The sequence below is a fragment of the Triturus cristatus genome, chromosome 9 (assembly GCF_964204655.1).
Source record: "Triturus cristatus chromosome 9, aTriCri1.1, whole genome shotgun sequence".
NCBI classification, from domain to species: domain Eukaryota; kingdom Metazoa; phylum Chordata; class Amphibia; order Caudata; family Salamandridae; genus Triturus; species Triturus cristatus.
Genome location: NC_140592.1, coordinates 340,446,384 through 340,467,843, shown reverse-complemented (window position 1 = coordinate 340,467,843; position 21,460 = coordinate 340,446,384). Strand labels below are relative to the sequence as shown.

The following is a 21,460-nucleotide window of genomic DNA, read 5'->3' as shown; positions in this document are numbered from 1 at the left end:
TTGATAGGGACAGGCAAACTTAGCCATGATATCCTCCTTCCATAGGATATCACGGCTAAGTCAGAAAAATACCAGACGTAAAAAAGCAGCGTTAACCGCGGTTAGCGCTGCTTTTTTTGTCTCTAACAGGGTTAGCGACATTCTTGATAATAGGAGAAATGTCGCTTAGCGACATTTCTCCTATTATTTTACTCTGGAACGCCCCCTTTGCGGGAAGCGTAGAGTAAAAGGGTGCTAACATGCGAATTTGCATGTTAGCACCCTGTTGTTGATAGGGCGCTAGTTTTATCTCTCCTTTTTTGGCTTTTAAAGCCAAAAAAGCAGAGATAAAGCCCTTGTTGATATGCCCCTAAGTGTGTTGTTGAGGAGCTTTAGCTACAACCGAAGGTACTAGGGAGAGGTGAACATAGGACTGTGCCTATTACAGATTTAAAACTAGAGTTAATTGCCATGTTTTAGGTTGCTTATGTGCGATACTCCTTGTGTACTGTGTTCCTATGTGTAACATTTCAATTCTTGAGTTATGGCACTTTCACAGTTAATAGAATAAAACAGTTATGTACATGCAACAAAGTTTTTTCAAGTAATGACTCGCCGATATGCAATGTGATGCTCTAGAGTGGATGTTGAAACACCTGTGATGTTTATGCAACATTTACAATGAATAATGCAAACAACTGTGTCATGCCATCCTCACAATCACTCCGTAAAGCCTGTGTCCACCGTTTTAACCTTTTACCTGCTTGATACATACATGAACGTGTTTAGATTTAAAAGTTTTGGCGATCTAACACTGCAGGGCCAGAGACCAGAAAAGCTTGCTTTGGGGTGGTATACTCTGCCTATAATCAGTTCTGTGCATGCCCCTGTGCTCATATCTGCTACCTCTGACTGGCGGTGAGGGAAAGAGAACAATTGGAGCACAGGGAGATAGGGCTTGACAGTCTGACTTCTGGCACCATGGTCAAACAAAGCATAACCTGATGCTTAAAGCCTGTCGTCATGTTTAATTTTGCTCGCGAGAAAGTGTCACTCACAGTCGTTGAATGTCACTCATAATTACACTGAAATTATGAAAATGTCACTCATAAGCAATCTGAAACCTTGGCAGCTATGCTCTGAAGCTCAACCATGTTCAGGGGTTGGAGCAGGAGGAGGGTGGGTGGTAGGGGTTCTCCCCATTGCATTTTCCTGTTTTTCTGTCTTTGAATTTATTTGTAGCATTTAGCAACGCTTCACCACATGAGTGATCTGTCAAACCTTGTGTATTATACGATCACAACAGCACAACATTATGCATAAAGCACAAGTTCAACATGTCTATAAAATGTCTTCCCTGGATAATCAGGGGTCTCAATGACTATTCTAAATCCTGCCTCGTACATGCATATGTGGTGCACCACCAAAGAGATATCTGTTTTCTACAAGAACTACACCTCACAACACGCACCGCTCCATGATTGAAAGACAGGTGGTATGATGAGGCATTCACCACGTTATAGTCTAATTATGCTAGGGGAGTAGCCATATTGTTCCGTAAAGGGCTACTGTGGTGCTCCAAGGAAGTCACTGTAGACTAAGAGGGGCGTTATGTCATTGCGATCCGAACACTGTCTAAACACCCTTTAGCCCTAGTGGCAGTATACGGGCCGAACACGGATGACCTGGGTTTCTTTGCCGAACTGTGGTGACTGGTGGCAGGGAGGGCACATGGGTCGATGCTGTGGGGAGGGGACTTCAATGTAGTCCTGGATGAAAGTTATGATAGATCTGGTCTGTCCTGCCACCCACACCCCGGTGCAGCATTGGTACTCAACACTATCATGCAGGACAATCACCTACTTGACATGTGGAGATGGTTCCGGGGCGAGCAGCGAGAGGGTACCTGTGTCTCCTCTCACTACAACATGTGGTCAAGAATAGACTATTGACTTATATCTCAGGAGATAAAGCGGTGGGACATTAAGGCTACACACCTTCCTTGTACACTATCGGACCATGCCCCCATTCTTTTGGAGATATCAATTCCTCAAACCTTCCCCTAGTGCATTCTCATGGCACCTTCCCTCAGGGGCGATGCTTGACGCGGTGTTTTGGGAGGAAATATGCACGTACATTATTGCTTACTTCAAACAGAACAAGGGCATGGTGAAATTTTCATCACTGCTTTGGGAGACATTCAAGGTGGTACTACGTGGCGCATGTATTTCCAAACAGGGTGATACGCACAAAATTGGCTAAACTTGAAGGCACCATACACGACTTAGAATCAGACTACCACCAGTCTAACGATCTGAGCACGCTGGCAACTATCAAGGAGAAAATATCGGAATACACAGCTGAGGCTAATCAAGAAGTGAGATATTTGAGCAGAGATGCCCAGGCCCACTGCTTTGGAGAAGGGACAGACCAGGGAACCCATTAACAGGCCTCCTTAGACGCCCAAGCACCCCCCACATATGTACTTGAATTACTAGACGATGATGACTGTGTCCAGGACACGTCTGCAGGAATTCTAGACATGATGTCCACTTTTTATGCTAAGCTTTACACTTCCACCTCGACCCAAGACAGGACTGAGCTAACTGCATACCTCGACAACTTTCAATTACTTTGGCTAGATAATGTGCATAGAGTTCCTTGACATGCCCATCATGGTGGAAGAGATCGTGCAAACCATTAGCTCCCTCCCGAGCGACAAGGCACCTGGACTTGGCGGCTTTGCTACTTCCTTTTAAAAGGAATATGCCATTCTCCTAGCACCCCATCAGCTGGCCATGTTTGAGGTCTCTCTTAAAGAGAGTATCCTTGCCCCCACGCTCAGAGAGGTTATAATCATCTCACTTCTTAAGCCCGACAAGCCTACCAACAGATGGGACTTGTATAGGCCACTATCACTAATTAATGTGGACAACAAAATACTGGTAAAAATCCTGGCAAACCACATGCTACCCCTGCTCCCTAATATGATATGGCCAGACCAGGCTGGTTTCATCCCAGGCTGCTCAACCTCACATAATTTGCCATGCTATTCGCGGTTATGCGCCACCTTGAACCGCATGTGCAAGCAGTGGCTGCCTTGCTTGACGCCACTAAGGCGTTTAAATCCATAACGTGGGACTATCTCTTCCCATTACTCCAACGGCTGGGACTCAGCTCTACTTTTATTCGCTATATACAGTTGCTATACACACTTCCCACAGCACGTGCCCACCTGAATGGGCTGATCTCTAAGCCTATACTGATCACTCGAGGAACACGGCAGGGATGCCCCCTTTCGCCATTACTATTCGCCTTAGCAATGGCACCTCTAGCTGCTAGGCTCAGGCAACAACACATGCAGCGGGGTATTGGCTTCTCTTCAAGAGGGCTGATAATTTCCTTATACGCAGACGATATCACGCTGTACATATGCGATCCGCCAGAAAACCTGGTTCCAAAATACAGGAGGTGATCCACTTTGGAGGACTTTCGGGTATAAATTTTAATTGGGCGAAGTCCACGCTCTTTCCCCTCACGGTGCAAAAAACAATGGGCCCGATTCACAGAACTAACTTAAGACAAAATCCTAAACTTACTACCATTTTGGTATTCACATAAGGCACTTACTCATTTTGGTATTCACAAAACGCACTTACTCATTTCGGTATTCACAGTAATTAGGGGTCCTAACTTTAGGACTCCTCAATGCCTTCTGTGAATACCGAAAGTCTTAAAGTTAGGATTTTTCTCAGTTTAGGAGTCCTAAAGTCAGGAGTCCTAACTCTACTACTCCATTGAACCCTAAGAAACCAGGGTGGTATTCGTTCCACCTATTACAACAAAAAAGAAGACTCAATAAAGCAATTAGATTGCTGTACAGAAATAAAAGCAATGTATCGTTTTTTGAGATATCACTTAAAATTAGAGAATTAAAACAGGGCTACAAGAAGGAAATTTGGAGAGCAAAGCAAGTGCATTATGAATCAATATGGGCTAAGATGCATTATGCTTGTAAATCAAAAGATCTGCGGTTATTCTGGAGCATAATCAATATCCTTGAAAATGGAAATAATAGAAGCAGTAGTGCTAATGTAGATGAAATAAATTGGGTGAATTTTTTTAATTCAAAAGTGGATACTCAAGGCCAATTGCATGATAAGTGTATTAGTAATAGTCCTACCTATAGGTCTAAAATAAAAAATGGAATTAGACAGGAGAGTCCTAATCATCATCAGTATAGTGTAGAAATCGAACCTTGGTCGCTTGATAAAGTTAAAAAAGCGATAAATAAGATTAAATCCAATGGAGCACCAGGACCAAATGGTATTCCGAATGCCATATTTAAAGCTAAATTAAGGAATTGGCCGGAGCTATTAATGCTCCTGTTTAATGATGTACTTAAATCAGGCCTTATTCCGTTATCATGGCACGGAAGTATCATACAACCAATCTATAAATGTGGCCCCCAGGATAATCCGGCTAATTATCGATTAATTACACTTACAGATGTAGATGCAAAAATTTTTGCTAGTTGTCTGTTGGATGATTTAGAGGTATGGGCTTTAAAGGAGAAGTTGATTCCCAACTTTCAAACTGGGTTTAGAAAGGGTGAATCAACTCATACAAATCTGATTTTATTAACATTATTAGGTGAAAAAGCTAAAATGAGGAAGCAAACACTGTATGTGTGCTTCATTGACTTAAAAGCTGCGTTTGATTCTGTCCCGCGAAACATTCTTTGGTCGAAGTTAAGGAACTGGGGAATATCGGAAACTTTATTAAAAATGATTACATTACTTTATTCCGACACCTGGGTTCAGATTAAGATTGGCGATGGTAAACATACGACTCGTCGTTTGACTACTAACGCAGGACTAAAACAAGGTTGTGTTTTGGCTCCTTGCCTTTTTAATCTTTTTATGGCCGATCTCCCAGCCCATTTTAATACTATTAATTCGTATTCACCCTCGATATACGGTAATGAAATTAAATATTTGCAATATGCTGATGATACCATCTTCATGAGCCAAACCGCTATAGGCCTAAAAAGGTTAATTGATTCCTTTAACTCCTATGTCATACAAAATGGACTAACTATTAATATAAAAAAGACAAAAATAATGACTATGGGAAAGGGTAAACCGAGAATAAAAGAATGGAATATTAACGGCCTGGTGATTGAAAATGTTAAAACATATAAATACTTGGTTATTATTTTTGATGACGGACTGATATTTAGGCAGCATTTTAATAAACTTGAAGCCAGGGGTTTATCCCTCGCTTTTGCTTTTAGAAAATTGAGAGACAAATTGGTCTGTCCTAATTATGAACATTTAATGAGGGTGATGAGAGCTAAATTGATTCCATCTTTAGATTATTGTTCCATCATCTTTAGGGGCAAAGACGCAAAATTGCTTGATGATATAGAAATTAGGACATACAAATCTGTTTTTAAGATACCTAAATATATTAGTCGTGCCAATATAAGATTAGAATTTGGTTTGAAAAACCAATTATTGACACGCCAATCTGTATTTTTGAAGTCTTTATTATCATTAGTCCGATCAGAGGAAGGATCTTTAGCGAAGTTGTGTTGGCTCGAAATTTCAGAAGGTGAATACTCGAGAAGTTGGCAGTCATATTTAAATGATTGTTTAAGCAATTATAAATGCTTAAAATTAGAAGACGAAATGAGGAGTAAAACTGTATTTAAGAAAGAAATGAATCAAATGGCTGCTTTGCTTAGCACTATAGTGGACAAGGATGACCTAAGAAAAAAAACTCATTTTTGGACTATAGCTAACTCTTTTGGTAGGTTGTCCCCCCAACTTTATTTGTCATACCATTTGAGACCTTTGATTAAGAACAAATGTATTCATTTAAGGTTGGGTAGATATCCAACAAAGGATGGAATACCAAAATGGGAAAGTAAATGGTCATCTAATGTCTGCAGGCTCTGTGGGTTAACTGAAGAAACCTTAATGCATATTGTAACAATATGCCCAGGGCTAAGAGATGCTCGAAAGTCTATCCTTAAACCGATTTTTAACGAATCGGGAGTTAGAACATGTAGGAATGCAATTATTGCCTGTTTAAGTGGTGATGATATTAAATTTGTTCATCTCTTTATTAAGTTCATCACTATTGTGGAAAAGAAATTACAAAAAATAGCTGCTTGAAGAATAATATTACACGACTATAGAGTACCAGCAACTTAATATAATTTAGGAGTTTGTAGACAATTATTAGAGATAACATTCTTTTTTTTTTAGTTGGTATGATCTCTTAATGTCTACTTATTGAAATTATGAAACGTGTTACTATTAGAAGTTATTGTCGCTCACAGGTCATTTATATCAACTGTGTTACTGCTAAAATATCTGACGTTAAAACATGTTACTCTAATTAGATGTAGTTAAAATATTATCTGCTGCTAACATAAAGCTCCTTAGTAAGCACAATGCACTTAATAGTAGTTTATAAATGTATAATAGTAAAAGGATCTCAATTGTAATATCTGCTGCTAATATATGTTACTTTAGAAAGATGTTGCTAAAATATTTTTTGCGGTTAGTTAAAGGTATTATTGTAAGCATAATGCTTTTTATTTTATTTTTATTTTTTTTCATTAAACATGAAATGATAATAGTGAAATAATTGCAAATTACAATAACTGCTGCTAATATATGTTGTTTTATTTTGTTGCATTTTAAATGGTAATTATTGGAAGTATAATGCACTCTACTGATTATTAAGCTTTTTAATTACTGTTTTATGTAAAGATTTTAACGTTTGGTTGAAAAATTGTTAATTATTAATTTACAAGTAGTGGTTCTTTTCAAAGGTGTTTTTATTTTATTTTTGTGTGTGTGCACATGATTGTAATGATTTTAATTAATTAACAAATAAAATTACTACTACTGAGTCCTAACTCTACTACTCCTAAACTGAGAAGGATCCTAACTTTAGCACTTTCTGTATTCACAGAAGGCATTTAGGAGTCCTAAAGTTAGGACTCCTAACTTCTGTGAATACCGAAATGAGTAAGTGCCTTCTGTGAATACCAAAATAAGTAAGTGCCTTCTGTGAATACCAAAATGAGTAAGTGCCTTCTGTGAATACCAAAATGGTAGTAAGTTTAGGATTTTGTCTTAAGTTAGTTCTGTGAATCGGGCTCAGTGGTCCTAGACCAATCTATTGACAAAATAATTTCTTTAACAGTCGCTAATCAATCTACAAATTTGAACATCCTACACAGGTAAACCCACCTTACTATGAAAAAGGTATTAGGAAACATATAATGTGCACCAAGCAAAAATTTCATGAAAAACATGTATTTATTTTCATTTACTATAAAGAAGGATTTGAGGGTAGGTAGGGGGTTGCTCCTGATAGGAACGTGCAAGGGATGTGTTCAAGTGTAAGGAATTAGAGGAAGGGAATTCCAAAAGGTCAAGGGTATGGCATTTACAATGTTTTAAATAAGACTGATAACAAAATAAACAGTCATCGTAAACCTGGCCAACCACAACATAGATCATATATATTTAATACATATAGTGAAGAGTTTAATCTCCTATGTAAAAAAGGGGGGGGAGAGGGCCGAAAAATTGATGGTCCAGGTTCAAGAAGGGGGGATGGCGTTGACGTTTGCCCTTGTTTCAGGTGGCCTCATCGGGCTAGATCCTTCTCTACAGGTTATTGAGGTGGGTAGGTTTGGTATGGTCGTTATAAATAAACACCTTTGAGGCCCTTCAGTAAATATTGCCATTATTCATTTTGTAGGGTTGTCCTTTATCCAGTCTCCCGTCATGAGGACGATCCGCGTGCCTGAGGTTGAAATTTCCCTCTTACGCCGTTAAGTCGGATCGAAACATCGACGCCATCCCCCCTTCTTGAACCTGGACCATCAATTTTTTGGCCCTCCCCCCCCCCTTTTTTACATAGGAGATTAAACTCTTCACCATATGTATTAAATTTATACGATCTATGTTGTGGTTGACCCACGAGTACAAGAGATCACTCGATTACTCAATGTGTATCCCACGGTCGTGGAGAATACACATTATTTGTTTAAATACCCCTCACACACCAAAAGGGCCCTTGGTGTCATGCTTCATCATAGGGGTCTTCCTGCCCCTCTACGGGACAGGGCGTGCTACGACCTACGAATACGCGGGAGCACTGTTGTTAATGAGACAGCTATGTGTGATGCGGGGGTGTGAGAGGAAGGGTCAGGAGTGAATAAAGAGTGAGTTAAAAAATACCTGGCTCTCAGGTCTAGGAAAATTTATTCTGCCGGTCGAGCTGGTATTATTAAAAGGTGGGGTGAGGAGGGTATAAGCCTCAATGAGCTATAACTCCCAGTGGTGTCGACATGTTTCGAAGCTTCCCCAAGCTTCTTCGTCAGGACCTTAAGGATCCCTTCCTGTCACTAACTGTGTTGTGTTTATAAAAAAGATGAAAAAATTAAATGATATGTAAAAGGAAGTAAATAACCTCCACGGAATAAATGCCTTAATAGGTCTTACATAGTCCTATTAACCTAGAGGAAATAAAAGGCGAAACAATAATAGAGAAGCACTCTTGGAAGACAAAGTGGTCACTCAGACTGATGAAAGGCCCATCTGTGTGACCACCTTTAACACACACTCCAACAGGATCACTAAGATAGTGAATAAACACTGGCGTCTGCTCAACAGTTGTGGCTTGCACATCACGAAACCCATGTTTGCACACAAGAGGGGTCGCAACCTTAAGGACATGCTTGTCCACACCAGACCCAAGAATACATCCCAGCCAAGAATTGAGGGTCTGCTACCTCCAGTACAGGGTCATCATCCCTGTGGCAATTGTAATACTTGCCCACTCACTAAGAAAAGCAGACATATTCAATTCCGCAATGGCGAGAAATGGGACCAGAGGAATTTTACCAATTGCAATAGTAAAAACGTTGTTTACTTAATCACCTGCCCGTGCGGTCTTGAATATGTGGGTATGACCACGAGACCCATCAAGACACGCATTGGAGAACACCGGAGCAATGTCAGGTGTGGGCGCAGTACTACCAAAATGTCCACCCACTATATCTCTAGTGGACATGGCGTTAATGATCTACTATGGACAGTGATTGAACAGATGGGCAGCGAGCATGGCCTTCTGGAAAAAGAACAACGTTGGATTTTTCGTTTGGGTACTCACATCCATGGATTAAATGACGATATACCATGGAACCAGTTCCATCTTTAATAATTCCCATTGCTGATTGAATGGCTCACTTTCTGGAGCTCTAACACCTCACTGGAGCTCCTGTGTATCTGGGGCGATAATTTCACAGCTGTAACTATCAGATACCTCTCCGTCTCCAGTGGGAGTGTTCCTCCCTCCTAATGTTATGAATGTGGATTCCATCTATTTATTCTGGGAATCAATCCATATAACTGTGCTTTTTTGCCACTCTGTCAGATCGTCACTAATGATATGGGGCTATGTAATCTATCACTATTGTGAACCCTTTCTTTTCCATGTGAGGTTATACCACTCCCTCCATACACATAGACTGAGTGCAAGTTTATACTCCTCTTGCCCTCTATTATTACGCTCTCTCAAAATCCCTTTGGTCACTTAAACTGCCAATCTTTCGACCCTTTATGTGCATTGATATAGAATTCATGCGGGCACTTAGTTTGGACACCTATGTCCCTAAGGTCCATCTCCTATAATTCCAGGCTCGATATGGGTCGTCTGGGGGACCATTTTGATCACTAGTCCCAGTAAACTACAAACAACCTCCTCGACTTTCCCTGTGGGAGCCTAGACGGGTAAATAACTATGGCATTTACTCTGTTTCAGCTCTTTTGCAAAATAAGTTTTTTTGCCTATTTATGAGTCAGGCATTGTATTTGGACACCCCGGTCCATCTCCTTGGGTCCTTCCATCTTCAGTCATGGCCCAGTCAATCAGTAGGAATGACCCGGACGGTCCACTTCCGTTTCCGGGTCCTTACGTGCAGAATCAGCGCGCATTGGGCATTCACTTTTTTCGCGCTTTTTCCCTAATTGATGCAGCTATTTAAACATAGCACCCTCCGATTCAGTTCCATCGACGGAGCCGACCGGGGTGGTTGATCTGGCGGGACACTGATCCCTGGAGTCGTAAGTACGGCGGTTTCAGTGGAAATTGATAATTCGTTTTGACAACGCTAATATTTTTAATCATTGGCCAACTTTGTCCTCTTTGGTTCCTCTCTTCATGCAGGTGGCCTATTTGGCACGCCCACCACTCGGTTTACGAGCTCATGAGGTTACTTATCTTCTGCTAGCAAGTATGTCCATACCTTTGTGGGGATCTTTACTGTGACATGGATATACATTGAACTATTTTTTTCAAATAGAGTGTGTGCTTTCTGTTGTGTGCGTGTGTTATGTTTTATGTTGTATGTCCATTTATCACACAGTGACTTCACCACAGATCACGTGATAACGTTATCGATAGCGTTAAAGAGACCAGCACCCTTCACTTTTTTTACAGATCACCATACTCACGGAATGGATTGAGTTACTTCCTACTTAATTAATTCGCCTTTTATTTCCTCTAGGTTAATAGGACTATGTAAGACCTATTAAGGCATTTATTCCGTGGAGGTTATTTACTTCCTTTTACATATCATTTAATTTTTTCATCTTTTTTATAAACACAACACAGTTAGTGACAGGAAGGGATCCTTAAGGTCCTGACGAAGAAGCTTGGGGAAGCTTCGAAACATGTCGACACCACTGGGAGTTATAGCTCATTGAGGCTTATACCCTCCTCACCCCACCTTTTAATAATACCAGCTCGACCGGCAGAATAAATTTTCCTAGACCTGAGAGCCAGGTATTTTTTAACTCACTCTTTATTCACTCCTGACCCTTCCTCTCACACCCCCGCATCACACATAGCTGTCTCATTAACAACAGTGCTCCCGCGTATTCGTAGGTCGTAGCACGCCCTGTCCCGTAGAGGGGCAGGAAGACCCCTATGATGAAGCATGACACCAAGGGCCCTTTTGGTGTGTGAGGGGTATTTAAACAAATAATGTGTATTCTCCACGACCGTGGGATACACATTGAGTAATCGAGTGATCTCTTGTACTCGTGGGTGGATCCCTTTGTTTATGTACTATTGACCGGGAGGAAGTATCCACCTCCACCACTCGCTGAGTGGTACCTCTCTACTCCCCTCTTTGTTTTCCTTTCTATGTTGTGGTTGGTCAGGTTTAAAATGACTGTTTATTTTGTTATCAGTCTTATTTAAAACATTGGAAATGCTATACCCTTGACCTTTTGGAATTCCCTTCCTCTAATTCCTTACACTTGAGCACATCCCTTGCACGTTCCTATCAGGAGCAAACCCCCTACCTACACTCAAATCCTACTTTATATTGAATGAAAATAAATACATGTTTTTTATGAAATTTTTGGTTGGTGCACATTATATGTTTCCTAACACCTTATTCATAGTAAGGTGGGCTTACCTGTGTAGGATGCTCCAATTAGTAGTTTGATTAACGAATGTTAAAGAAATTATTTTGTCAAAAGATTGGTCTAAGACCACTGTTTTTTGTATCAATTGACACCCAGGTCCAGTGACTTTGTTGGGTTACCCCATTGATTATAATGGCTTTCCGCTCACGGAGCACACAAGTACATTTATCACCGAATACCCTTTTAAATGGGCCACAAGCCCAGTGAGATACTTATGTATATGGCTAAGACAAGATACGCAGGAATTAAGGGCTGCAAACTTTGACTGTGCAATTGAATGGCTAGAAGATAGAATTCACATAGGGTCCAAGTTACATCTCTCTCTGGCTGGTAGCATTGCTATAGCCAAAACCTAAATTCCTATATCTGTTCCAGAACCTTGCCTTACCACTCACAAGTTCTTTCTTGCCATGCCTTGGGTCCAACCTGATTACTTTGGCATGAGTGGGTGGGCAGCCCCATACATCCTGGGAACTTCTCACATTACCCCTCGCACAGGGAGGGATAGGCGTACATTGTACGCTTTCTGTCCACAAGCACAATTTTTACACTTCTGGGTCCACCATAGTCCCTTCCAGCCCCATGTTGCAGTAGAAAAAGACCTAGAGCTGAAATCAACACTGTAGAATGCGTCAGGAGGGCATGAGAAGTCATAAGGAAAAGGGCTGGGCTAGCGCAGCTGCACGCTACATCGATCTCGTTGCACAACAACCCCATGATGCCGCCAATTCAGGACAAAGGGGCCAAGCAGAGGGCTGGTCACTTTAAAATCTACACTTTTTTAGACCTCTACCCTGATGAAATATTCCTACAAGCAATGCCCACCGGCACTGCGCACTCTTCTACTGCACTAGACCTCTTTTTATACTATCAGATTAGAGCCACGTGCCGCACAATGAACCTCACCTTCCACACACAACCTCCGACAGTTCCAGCACTAGAACAATCCTCACCAGAATATCACCTCTCAAACTGATAACGCAGTTATATTCAGTGATTCAGAGAAGCACTCCGGTGCAGCCCCCTCGGGTAAGAAGGTTGTGGGACACTAACAAAGGCCCTGAACTGACAGATGCCCACTGGTCATTTTTTTATGGACAGATGGAACTGCTATCGCCTAACTATAGGCTCTGGCTGATACATTTTAAATCCCTACACCGGATATACAGCACCCCACTGCAATTACACAAATTGGGGCTGACTAGCGACCCCAATTGCCGTAGATGCGCTGATCCACAAGTAACATTCCTCCATTTGGCATGGGACTGTCCAGAGTGCCGGCGTTCTGGAAGGAGGTTTTCCTAACTAGTCAGTCAATAACTGACAAAAACACATTCAGTGCACACCACTAATAGGCTTACTGGGCTACGTTAAGGATGTCCCAACAGAAAATCGCAAGCTTACGGCCATGCTCTATCTGCTGGCCAAGCCCAGAGTGCCTATGAACTGGGGTAGATGGCTGACGTGGAGAGTAAAGTACTGGCCTCAAGATACTGCTCATTGCTCAGACCAATTGTCACATTTCTGAGACATGATGCTGCCAAGGTCCCATCCTAGAGATATTTGGAAACCCCTACTTGCTTACTTAAGATCCAGAGACACTACAGGTTCAATAACACCACCAACCCACCCCACTGTGTCGCTGTAAAACAATGCAATTTGCCACCCCTCTCCACGTAATATAGAGAAACCAGCTCTTAAGACATGGCTCCTTGTACCTTTAAACAGTGTTGTTGGAAAATTGCCCCTTAATGTGCTGGCAAATATTGTGAAATGCAACATGTACTGTCTGCTTGAAGAGATGTGGATGATGGAATCGCAGCCCAATGTATAAAGGATAATACAGTTGCATATAGCTTTAATGCTCTGCATTTCTCTAAGCTATACCCCTTCTTTCCTCTTTTTAATTGACATGTTTTAGGGTCTTCTAATGTCACTGACTATCTTCATTTGTGTAGTCGCTTGTAATGCCACAAAATGCCAATAAAAAATAAATTTAAAAAAACAAGACTACAACACCCAGAGTGCATGAGACTGTCGCACAAAAGTCCAGGACTGGAAACAGTGTATGTAATGATCTGGACCGAGAAGATTACTCGACATTGAGGACATGAAAAAAGAGATGAGGGGGAAGTTCAATCTACCACGTTTGAGGTGGGTATAAATTGATTTTCATATGCTGGGTCTATAGAATCAATAGATTAATGCATCTACGGCAGACATATTAGTTTGCCGTCATGTTCAGAAATGGGAACCCTGGTTGGTGCACTTAGACTTTCATCCTTCCAAGGTCAAATCAATGAGTACCAATGAGTTAGGTAACAATCAACATCTGTTATCCAGTACCAGGGTGAATGTACACCTTACAATTACACATATTATATTGTTGGTCTCTGTCTCTGATGCAGCACTGTCCTAACACACAATGAAGTAGAAGACTGTCAAGCTTTGTTACCTCAGACCTAGGTTAATTCAAGCATTTGAACTATCACTTTATCATTTTGCTCAGTGATTTTGATGGATGGAAATACGGTTTCAGGTGTGTGTGGCAGGTTGCAGAGAGGGTGATTGATATATCTGCAGCAGATTTGGAATTTATGACATGGAGGTTTTCTGCTGCATCAGTCTGGAGCACCCTTCACTTGAAGAGGTGCGTTGCATATTCAATAAGCAAAGGGTATCATTTTACTTGTGGGACCAGTCTTAAGGGCAGGCAGACAGTGAGGGGGCCTGGTGCCTCTGGTCCACATGGCCCCCAGCCTCAATGGCAGGTGACTGCCTTATGTAGCCAGAGCCTAGACAGAGTGTTGGCGCTACTGACTCGCAGGCATCAGGATCGTGCCGGCACCCAGGAAGGCATTGCTGCTGGTGGGTGTGGTCCACCCACCGCAAAAACAACAACTTAAGTCATGTCACACATGCTGCCCTGGACAGGCATCCACGTGTGGAGGGGGGTGACTTCTTGTGTCTGTTCACAGTTTCATGTGCTGCACTACCTTTGAAAGCTGCTGTGGCACAGTCCATGCTAAAGCAATGACTCACAGACTATCAACACACTGACTACACAGAAAGCATGATTATACTGCTTGAGCTGAGAAGCTGCTGCCTCCCGAAGCGGTCGCAGATACCTTTGAGGTCTCCAGACCAACTCGGACTCCAGACTGTCACCAGCAGCACTGAGCAGCAGAGCACCAACACTTGCAGACTAGGGAGCATGTGCAGCAGTTGTAGGCAGCCAATGAGTCCAGCAGCTATAGAGTCAGCCCGAGCAGAGCCAGCAGAGAATTGGTAAGTTGCAGGCGGAGCAACCATTAAGAGAAAATAATATGTCTGTCACTGTGCTATTTGCAGAAATCATGTAATTTATGTCATTTGTGGTCCTCTAAAACATTGAGAAAAGAAGTTGGATTTCAAATCTAATTTCTAAGTTGTGATAAAAGGTGTTAATATAGCCAAATGACGTGACCTGGCAATTGTACACTGTTTGGATACAGCAATGCCATCATCTGCCCATGGTACTGCAAACAGCTGTCGTGGTCACAACAGCCAGGTGTAAAATCACGTAAGATGTAAGGTTGTGCTAGCAGTGGGTCTTTTGAAGGAGTATATATGCAAGGCAGAAAGAGAAGACTATTGGAGTTGGCACCTGTTGAGGGGGATTCAAATGAGGTTTCAGAGTACATCACAATCACGCCAGATCATGCCTGTGTAACCAGAGAGAAAAGGAACTGAACCTTGTTTGGCTCAAGGGGAAAAGCGACTTGTATGTAAATATAGGGCTATCAGGTCCCGCCCTGAGACTGAAGGCCCGTCGGGCATTGCAGCGCCGGCCCGACGAGGAGCAACAACAAGCCCAATGATGAAGCAAGACATCCTTCGGGGTGTGTGAGGGCCAACAAGAGGCTACATTGAGTCCTCCCCTTCGGGATTGGATCCTTGACACTGGGGATAGTTCTCTCTGCCTCTTTTCACCTCCCCTCTACCTCCCCTCCCCCTCTACACTTTTTCTCTCTCCTTCGCTTTTTTGTTGAGCAGGTGATCATTAATTTTGTTTCACCGCCAACATGGAACAATGTCCTCATTGATTTAACTGTTATTGGTGGAGCACGGACATTGGACCACAACCAGCTCCTGCTCCCCCCCTCTCCCTTTTTTGATTCAAACATTGTATTTAACATAAAACAAGTGCGTTGAAAAAATACTTTAGTAGTACGTGATCATACTGTTATTAGTGCAAACCTGTTGAATAAGGTGTCTGTTAAAAGAAGTCTTTCCCAGAGCTTGGGTGGTAACACACCCTTACATTACCTCTCAAAGAGAATAATTATTGTCACCACCATAAAGGTTCACAAATCCATCAAAGACAATCACCTCATTTGGGTTGCTACCATTGTGAAGCGACCACCCTCACCATTTGTTCATGTTTTGAGATGAGAGGCAGGAGCTGGTCTTTGAGTGAAGTGTTGTAAATCAGATTTTTTTTAATATGCCAATGTTGTGTTTCATGATTGTAGTGTGGAGTTCTCTAAACTAGTCTGAAGTGACTGCCTGTATTTGTGTTTTAAGTTTAAAAGGGAAAATGCGAAGTTTACTAACTTCATGATTGGCCTAAAAATACCCGGCAGCTCCTTAGGCTGTCCCACTCCACAGGATATTAGTTTGCTCTTCCAAAGAGCCAACGTGACGACATAAGGTGTCAGGCTATGGTACACAAGTGAGACTGATGTGTTCACCTTGCTGTCTCCAAGATCTCTTTAACCTGCTGCAGCCTTACCATGGGACATTATGAGCATCATAAACTGACCACATTGCATATGTTGTTGCTTCTCTGTCCTAGGCTGTGCTTAACCTGCAACAGTCAGTGACACAATGAGCTGTCCCCTACATACATGATCATCGCTGTTGTCTCTGTCCCTAGGCTATTTAACTTGCAAGTAAGTTAAACTAAACAGCTGCCGGTATGAAGTGACTATGTCCTGAGGCTGTGGTTATTGTTACAAACTACTGTTCCATTACAACCTATAAATTATCGTTTTTAAACTTCTCCAGACTTTTGTGTTGAAACAATAAAAGTTTTATACAAGTGCTTTTGGATAAAAGTACAGTAGATTTTAATTCAGAATTGCTTACTTGGAGGATGATAGTGCCTGCATAATTAATACATTTTGCTCTCTGTTGGTGATGTTTTAATATTTGGAGTACCTTCATGGCACTCCTGAGCTCGGCTGCTTTTTTTACCATTCGATAATACTTGTTAGTATAAGATGAATTAAACTACAAGCTCCAGAATGCAGCATGTTGTTGACTAAAGAAAAGCAGTACTAGGCAAAGGTATCTCTGATGGTGAGCATGCCTTCCCTATGATCAGCGCTTTAATAAAACAGGAAATCTTGCAGAGACTTTCTTAAGCACATTGTGTGCAAAGTAATGAGGATACTGACTAGTTGAATCACTACATTGTGGTGTTCCATCCCTCGGTGTGTTATACTACCTGGTCTCTTTCTCTCTCTGCCTTTCACCAATTTTGCCCAGCCGAGGCATAGAAGGACCTGAGAAGGGAAGGGAAAGTGGCTAGGGACCATGCACAAGTTTAACACTATAGCTCAGACTTCAACCTTTACAGCTTCTTTCTACAGCCAGTGATTTTGACACTTTCTTCCATGTCTTGAATAATCTCATGGTTGAATGCCGTTTGCTGAAAATACATTGAAATGTTAGTTTGCATTGATGTAATGTATTCTTACTTATAATATGCTACAATGAGTTTGACCATAAACCCTATAAGTATGTGTAAAACCTTAATTATTTATGGACAAGTAAATTCAATTGTGTGTGTTTTTTTTTAGATATTCGTCATCCACCATTCTAGAACCACAAGTGACCCCAGGAGGCTTTGTAAGAAAACACTGAACAGGACCAGTCACCACAAACTGCATATTCAAACAGAGTCAACGACTTACCAGACAAGCTGCGAGTCCTAAACCTTTTTAATTTTGGGGTTTGGCAGTGTACCACAGGTACAGATTCATTGGTATTGGCAAATGGGCACTATTAATTATTATTTCCATAGGGTGAAACAGATCAGTGGTTTCAATGGAAACAAATCTGACTTCTAAGAAATGAGGGATAGTTTCAGTGGCAGATACTGGTAAACAGTGAAAGATATACTAAGCCCTATCAGATAAAAGGTAACACTTGCTGGACTGCAGCTTCGCTATGACTATCACGGATTGGGTAAAGCATGCTTTATCCCTGTTTGTCAAACATGTAGATTGTTGGATGCATTTTAGTTTCTTTCCCTTCCCTGTTATGATGGAATAAAGTCTGAGACTTATGACAGTGAGCCCTGAACTTCAACTGTGAGTTCCAAAAAGGGAAAGGCAGGTGCTAGCCAAAGGAATCCTAATTAGAAGAAATTAGGGGCAGAATACAATAGAAGTAAATTGGGCCTGCCCGGGATGCAAACAGAGCAATACAAAGGTAGTTCAATCAGGTTATATGCTTAAAGTGTGTTGACAAAAGTATAATTGGCGGGCAGTGATACTGGGGAGAGGCGCCGGAGCAAAGTGAATATTTTAACCCAGTAACAGGAACTGTGATAAATGCCTTTAGTCTCGATGCCAAAGCTCTCTATCATGGCTCGTTAACAGTGTTTTATTTATAACGGGCTATTATTGAGATCTTTGAAGTTGAGGCTGAAGGCTATGTGAATTTCTCACCGTGCCTGTCAAAGGGTCAAAAAAGTAATATTAAAAAATCTTTACTTCCCCGCGAGTACTCAGTGTTCTCCTCTTCTGCAGTCCCAGAGCAAGTCCCGGAGCCTCAGCCAGCTCTCTTCTGTCACTCTAGACGCTGCTCTCATGCTGCTGATAATGTTAAGCAGCATGAGAGAAGCACCAGGATTGTCTGGAGTAGCCTGACTCGACACTGCTTTCGGCACTGGGGACCTTTGCCTTCTCTACACCCAGCTGTCTAAGACACCATGGTTGGACAGGCTTAAAGTATGCATGTCAGGTTGGGCGTCTCAAGATAGCCGGCCAAAGTGACAGGCGCACTTTAAACAGGAGTGGGCACCACTCCTCCCCTGCTGCAAATCAGCAGCAATGGCCCAGCCTCACCCAGACTCTTGATTCGAGCTGAGAGCAGCAGTGAAAAATAAAATGGTACTCTTGCAGCAGGGGGGCGATGCTACTCCGCCCAAATGAAGGAACTGCCGCTGGCTAGTATATCCATTCCGTTGTATGTTCATTTTTCCCTATGCTGCCACCAAGATTTTATGTCATCAGTTTTGTTTAGAGGTATGTTTTTTAAAAGTGACTGCACATCATCAACAGTTTTTACAGGTGTCTGTTTTCCACACTATATAGGAAGAGATATGGTAATTGTTTTACTATGTACATTGGGGATTCAGGAGACAAACCTTTTAATTAGGGCTCCAAACTTGACCACATTGTGTGTTCCTGGGCATTTCTGTTTCTCTCTGTGTACAGTTCACGTTTGAGTCAATCATGTGGGGGAGCTTACAAACACTGTGATGTGGGATGGAGGACACGGTATGCTCAATTCATTGCTTGGAGTCTTTCACTGAACATTGTATCTGATCCAGCCCTGAAACAAATTCATAATGCATAGCATCTAATTTTTGTCTTGTATTACAGCAGCTTGTATTAGGAGTGGTCTGTAGGTACTTGTGGACAGCCACTGTATGGCCCACTGCTTTAATTTGAAATCTTCATAAGCTAAAGCTCATAGGAGACCATCATAATTTTGGAATTTTTTTTTAACTCTAGAGATCATTGTTCCTGTTAAGACTGATCCATATGCCTTCCGATGCTTTATTTGTGAGAAGAATGTCTCTTGTGGGCATCTAGCAGAGTTTGGTAAAAACACCATATGACTGGTAAGGCTTATACATGAAGCCCATTTCAGACTACCTGACAAAGAAATATTCAAGGGAAGACTTTCTTGCAGGGAGGCAGAAATAAAACTCCCAGGATTTTTGGCAGAGTGGTGTGCCCTTCACTGCTGTGGATCATTTGGGCAGCCTCATATAGACATTTTTACCATACTCTAAAATCCAACAGGTTTATGCTTGAGCTAAAATAAAAGTAACCTGTGTAGTAAATGATGCAGTTGCACCAGAGTTGCCGACTGACTTAGTGGCTGATATGACAGTCTCAGCCTCTAGTCTGTGCATTAATGGTAGCAATGATCAAGGCATTGAAAAAATAAATATGACAACCGTACATATATTTTTGATTTGAAACAGGGTTTGGTATGCTGCAAATTTCTTACCATGTGTTTAAGCAAGTAAGTAAAGCTGAGTGTATATTCACTGTGGTATTTAAAGTTATGGAAAAAATATTCTATTCCATGGGAAAATTAGCTTTAGTGTAGATAGTGCCTCTGTACGCGAGAAGGCATAACTCCATCAAAACTAGAGTATTGTCCCTGAATCCTAATGTCTATTTGATGGCTTGTCCATGCCACTTGGCACACAATACAGCATCTCATGCTTCTCTAGCTTTCTGCTCCAGTTATAAAGAATTTGAAAAAATAGAATTACTTGTAGATGTCTTCTTCTGGTTTGACTATTCTTGAAAACATGAGAATGTTTATGCTAAATTCTGTCAATTTGTTGATTCTGATTACCCCCATATGTTGAAATTAATTTCTTTGAGGTGGCTAGGAATTGATTCTTTAGGGTGGCACTGCGTGTGTACTTCCTGTCAACAACAGATACAGACAGAACTAGCAAGGCAATGTTAAGGAGACTTTTTCAGAGCTTTAAGAATCCTATGACTGAGTTCTACTGTCTATTTTTTCATGGTATGTTACCTGCTTTTGTTGATTTTAATCTTTTGCTGCAAAAAGAAGACCCGGTCATTCACCGCTTGCATGATGCCATGATTGAATTTATTGTTGTGCTCTTGAGTACAGTGTTGCATGTTGATGTCATACAGTCATTCAAGAGGAACCCATATGCTCTTACATCTGAAGAATGCGAGATCCCAGATTCAAGTCTGTATGTGTGCATCATTCTGCATGGAAAGTATAAAAACATTTTGGAAAGTGGGGAAATCGATCCAGAAAGGCAGAAAGCTTTCTATGAAGCAGTTTGGAGCTTTCACAAGAATGGAGTGCAGTATGCTTTGAAAGTCCTTCCAGTTCATGACAAAGTGCTCAAGCATGTAAGGGTCTTCAACTTTTTTGAGAAGCAAAAACTTGGTTTTGAAAATGTGCAGTTCTTGGTGGAACTGTTTGTTACCTACCTCAAGTTTACGGAGCATGTCCTAGTTTGTTTAGAACATAAATTTGCACAATACCAAGTCACCGATTTTGAGGACATATTTAGAAATGCAAAAGAAAGAGCTGCTATTATTAAAATAGACTGTGGAAGTGGTGAGGTTGTGTCTTACAGGATGGATGTAATTTGGAATTACCTTGAAACATAATTTAATATGGTTGGCACTCAGAGAAGCAAGTTCTTACATCTTTGAAAGTAGCCAAACTTCTCTTTACGTTGCCACACATCAATGCTGACAAAAAAAGAGTGTTCTCAAGAATAACAAAGAATAAAACCAAATTCCACCCTGATTTATCACTGTATAGAACCCTGTCTTTGGTAGTAATGTTTCAGATGAACAGGACTCAAGAAGAAGCATGTCTTAGATATTCTCCATCTGAAAAACAAAAGGCAAGAACTGTGACATGGGACTACAAATATTTACATGGAAGCACAAAATAAAACGTTAGCATGTGTATTAATTTGGTCTCAGATTATAAATGCACAGAACCCCTATACAGGTTAGTGTAAGGAACATGGTACTGTCAGCCTTTGGTACTCTTACCTCAACAATGTGAATGATCTGTCTGGACTTTCTTATTTTTTGTTTTCTCCAGTTGGGCAGATATTGCACTTGGGTCTGGACTATATGTGCATATGGACTTTA

At 41.4% G+C, this 21,460-nt stretch overlaps 1 pseudogene; it reads left to right on the top strand.

Annotated features, from left to right (window-relative positions):
* Positions 1-7,619: 7,619 nt before the first annotated feature.
* On the top strand, positions 7,620-21,062 carry LOC146797883 (uncharacterized; annotated as a pseudogene).
* The last annotated feature ends 398 nt before the right edge of the window (positions 21,063-21,460 follow it).